Below are 5,022 nucleotides of genomic sequence, written 5' to 3'. Positions count from 1 at the left end.
ATCCGGCTCCACCCATTGCAAACCATCGTCTCCCCCTCGTAAACGAACTCCTTTAAAAGATAAGGAGCCAACTCCTCTTCATAACGCACACTTTGCAACCAATCCCAATCAATTCTGTTGGGCACGTATATCTCTTTCTTTCTGACTTCAGCTAATTTCTTCTTCCATCTCGTCATGGTTGAAGCGGATTCGATTTGAGGAAAATTTAACCAAGGAAAGTCTCCTTGGCGTCCACTGGAACCTTGACTTCTGTGAAACATTTTCCTGCAACACAAAGAACACCAAACACAGAAAATCATTAAAATAAGTCGCATCTAGGTACTCGACTGGACTCGTCGAGTCCATGAACGACTCGGCGAGCCGCAAGAACTGCACGAGTCAGTTGGCTAGTCGGTCAAAATCCGACCACTAAATCTCAAAATTAACTCAAGGGTTTTGTCCAGGGATGTGTCTAACATGTATTCGGGCAAGAATGATCATGCAAAACAACATAATTCATGAAAAAGCAAAACCCTAAAAATTCATTATAACTCAAAATCGGGTATTCTATGAAATTACTACCATAGATCATCTAAAAATCATTGCTTTATCAGAATTAAGGAGGAAATTCAGTACCTTTTGTGACGGAGATTGAAAAACTTGAATAACAATTGAAGAAGATGATGAATGTGTGAGAGAAAAAGTTGGGAGGGAGGCGCACGGTGAGTGTAGTGTGGCAAAAAAACTGATTTCATTAGGGTTAAAACCCTAGTTACCGGTTGTAATTTTTTTTTTCTGTAAATAAAATTGACTCGTCGAGTCAGGGTCAGACTCGGCGAGTCTAGTCGCGATTTTATCATTCTTCTGAAATCTGAGTGGACTCGTCGAGTCATGGTCAGACTCGGCGAGTCTCTTGCAAACAATTTAAAAATTATAAAATTTTTCCATTTATTTAGAAAAGAAAATTTACTCCACCCCACACTTAGTGCATACGCACTCTCAAGCAGACATGTCCGACGAATTAGAAGATTAAAATTCTAAAAAAAAAATGAAAATTAAACAAAACTTGAAAAGATAAAAGAAAGCAAACTCTAAATAACGGGTTGCCTCCTGCCAAGCGCTTCTTTTTAAGGAGTCGTTAGCTGGACTCCTTCCCATCTACGTCTCGTCATCTTCCAGCATCGGGAATGCATGCCTAATCTTTTGTGGTTTGTATTTTGTCTTGTAAGCGTGAATCTTCTTTTTGTAAGCCCGTTTTAATTCCTCTCTCTTCTTTTTTACAGCATCATCCTCAGCTGCTTGGGCTTCCCTTCTCCTCTTTTTCTTCTTCACCCCATTCTTTTTCACCTTCTCTTACACCTCCTTTTCCTTAAACTTAATTACTTCAAAGTTTGTGAAAGTTCGTGCTCTAGGTTTGGTAATGAAAGGTTGATCAGCATCAACTCTCCTATCATTTGCCTTCTCCTCTTTTTCTATGCTTACCTCATCTTCAAGCGGAATTGCATCAAGACATGCTATATGGACATGTTGAACTTCCGTGTCCATTTCTCCTTCTGTTGTTTGTTCTTCTAAAGATTGAGGAAAAATATCCAAGTCTAACATATGCAGAGAACTAGCAACAAGCAGATCTAAGTCGTCCAAATTGTTGGCAGTTTCGACTGGACTCGTCGAGTCTTGGGAAGTGACTCGGCGATTCGGATCGTATTTCACCATTTCCTCTGTGTTTTCTGAGTCGGCTCCTTCCAGTAGCTTTTCTAACTCCTCTCCATCCTCTCCAGAAGGTAGCAAAAACTTGCTTGGATCTTCTTTTTGCAAAAGTGCAAGTTCATTTTGTAGTATCTCATCATCCATATCGATAAATGAGACCTCTTCTTTTCCATCCTCTTCTTGCTTGGCTTCTGGTACAACTTTAAATATTGCTAACTCGTCTCCTACCCTTAACGTTAGTGTAGACTCACATACATCAATTAAAGCACAAGCGGTGTTTAAAAGTGACCTCCCCAAAATAATCAGAATTTCGGGGTCTTCTTCCATATCAAGCACCACAAAGTCTACTGGAAATATGAACTTGTCGACTTTAATAAGAAGATCCTCACAAACGCCTCGTGGATGAATTGTTGTCTTGTCTGCCAAATGGATCTTCATGTTTACCGGCCTTGGCTCTGATAAATTCAGCTTCTTAAAGAAAGAGAAAGGCATCAGATTGATGCTTACACCCGAGTCGGTCAACGCTTGAGTGACAAATGCATTTCCAAACTCGCACGGAATTATGATACTCCCCGAATCGCCCTTATTTTCGGGTAACTCACTCAATATTATCTCCGCGACTTCAGCTAAATCCTTCCTAGCAGCAAAGAGACCTTTTAGTAAGTTGAAGTACTTGGGTGTTTTGAGCATCGTTTCTACAAATGGCACATTGACTTGTAGGGCTCTAACATGCTTCATAAAGGCTCTATAAGCTTCAACTTTTTCCACAGGCATGGCTTTGATTGGGAATGGCAAAGGGGGATTATATGGTTTTAAGGGAATGACAGTTTTGTCATTTACGCATGGACTCGTCGAGTCCACTAGAGGGACTCGGTGAGTCTGGTCGGGCTTAGCTGGAGCCGACTCTTTTGCCTTTTCTGTCTTCTTATTGGAGATCCTCTGTGCATGTGTGAAAATTTCTTCATTGCTGGAAGTCACTGCACTCACATTCTCCTTTCTCGGATTGGTTTCGGTGTTACTTGGAAGTTGACCCGGTCTTCTTTCGTTCACTTGGTGTGCAAGCTGTCCCAACTGTTTCTCAATATTGAGAATGGATGCCTGCTGATTCCTTAGCATATTTCTGGTCTCGTGTATTGCAGCATCGTGATCATTATGTCTCTTTTCGGACGCGGCTATGAATCTAGTGAACAATTCTTCTAAATCTGCTTTCTTTTCCATTACCAGTTCTTCCTTTTGATAAAATCCCCTCTCCTTCTGCTTGTATTTCTCCTCCTTAGCCTTCTTGTATTCTTCGTAGGGGAGCCATTCCTTCTTCTGTTTTCGCCAATTCTCGTCGTATCTATCGCCACTTGAGTAGAACACTTGAGCCTTCTTATTTCCATTTTCATCCAAATCACAATCCTTTGTGAGATGGGGCCCTCTACAATTCTCACATCCAACCCGAATAGCATGGATTGTTTGATCCATTTTTGTCATCCTTCTATCTAGACTATCGAGCTTGGCTATCACCGCCGCCATGCTATCATTTGCCGAGTTCACTACCCCCCGACTTACTTCATTTCTTGGATTGTGGTATTCTCTAGAATGCTTAGAGAATTCTTCAATTAACTCCTTGATTACCGGGGGGGCCTTCTTCGTGAGCGGGCCATGTGAATCGAGCAATTGCCTTGTGGTGACATTGACTCCATCATAGAAAATGGAGACCTCTTGTTGGCTATTGAGGTCATGGTGTGGGCAATTCCTAAGCAAGCTTTTGTACCTTTCCCAAGCTTCATAAAGGGATTCTCCGGGTTGTTGCTCAAAGTTGGCAATGGCTTTCTTTAGTTTGGCTATTTTGGAGGGCGGACAAAAGTGGTCCATGAACTCTTCTTTCATCTTGGCCCATGTGGTGACCTATCTGGGAGGAAGTGACTTTTGCCAATCCTTTGCAGCACCTTTGAACGTGACTGGAAGCATGGGAAGAAGTTGGGTCTCGCGTGGAACATTCGGCACATTGAAGTAGTCAGCCACATCATTCACTTCGTCCAAGTGCTTGTAGGCGTCTTCGTGATCCTTCCCATAAAAAGGAATCTCCTTGAGTTGAGCGAGAATATGGCCTTTTAGTTCGAATGTAGCGGTTGCGGGAATTGCACGCTGCACAAGTCCCGGGCCGGTGTCATCGCGCATCCTCTTCTTCCATTCCCCCATAGGGACTTCATCGATATTAGCCATAGTGATAGCTAAATCGTCTTCAAACTCGGATTCGTGCTCGTATGTGGGTTCTTCTTCTTCCTTGGTCTCGTACTCGGTGTCTTCTTGAATTGGGTCTCCGATTGTCAAAGAGGCACTGGATGCTCCTGATTTGCTGCTCCTCTTCTTGCTGAAAACGGATTTGAGGTTTTTGAGTGGCAAGTTCTTTGAAGAAGCGGATTCTCCAACGGTTTTGCCTTTGCTCCTCCTTAGTGCAGATTTCGGGTCTTCAAGAGGAGGGACCAGAGGTGTATCAGATCCTTGGGGCATGAAACAACTATAAACAAAACAAAAAAACGAGTAAAAAGAACAAAAATAAAATAAAAAATTAAAACTGTAACAACGATGTACTCGCCGAGTCGGCACGAGTGCACTCGGCGAGTTCAAGGCAAAAACAGAAAAAAAATTTCTAGTAACTTTAAAAACGGATTTTTATCAAAACTTATTCTACTTACTAGATTACCTTTTAAATAACTTTGTGTAAGATAAATCCCACACAAAGGATCGATTAAATTAAAATTTAATGTTAATTTTAGAACCGTTCCCCGACAATGGCGCTAAAAACATGATGTGTGCAAACTCACTTAGTTTTAAACCTACTTTTAATTATAAAATAAACACACAAAGGCAGTGAACCTATCAATTGTGGTATAGTTAAATAAGTAGGGTATTGAACACAGGGAACGGCAAATTAAAACTAAAAACTAATTCTATCTAAACTAATTAATAAGTAGGGGGTTTTCTCTAGTTTTACAAGACTAGAAAACTTACTAACTATTACTTAATCTAAAACTTAGAAAAACAAAGAATTAACTAGATTCAATAATGGGAAGGAACTTCTGTTTAGTTCAACTCAATTGATCCTATGGTTGATTTCAAGGTAATAGTGCAATGGATTAACTCTTTTGTTGGTTACCGATTCAAGTGATTAGATTCGCATTCACTACACTAATCCTTAGCAAATAAACTAACTTAAACAGTAGCCAGTTGTCTAATTTAATTAAATTCACTAGATTAATTATTCGGGTTAATTTAGACTTGCAATAGTTAACTAATTTAGTCTTTTAGTTAACTTCTTGTTGATGGTCATCACACAAGCTCACACAT

General features: G+C 40.5%; 1 non-coding gene across 1 annotated transcript; it reads left to right on the top strand.

The window, feature by feature from the left end:
* Positions 1-3,406: 3,406 nt before the first annotated feature.
* Positions 3,407-3,513, top strand: LOC145077315 (small nucleolar RNA R71). Its single transcript, XR_013693097.1, has one exon. It is a non-coding gene; the product is annotated as a small nucleolar RNA R71 (small nucleolar RNA).
* The last annotated feature ends 1,509 nt before the right edge of the window (positions 3,514-5,022 follow it).

Source organism: Lactuca serriola, chromosome 9 (genome assembly GCF_051521515.1).
Source record: "Lactuca serriola cultivar US96UC23 chromosome 9, Lser_US96UC23_V15, whole genome shotgun sequence".
NCBI lineage: Eukaryota > Viridiplantae > Streptophyta > Magnoliopsida > Asterales > Asteraceae > Lactuca > Lactuca serriola.
This window is presented reverse-complemented; position numbering and strand designations above follow the sequence as displayed.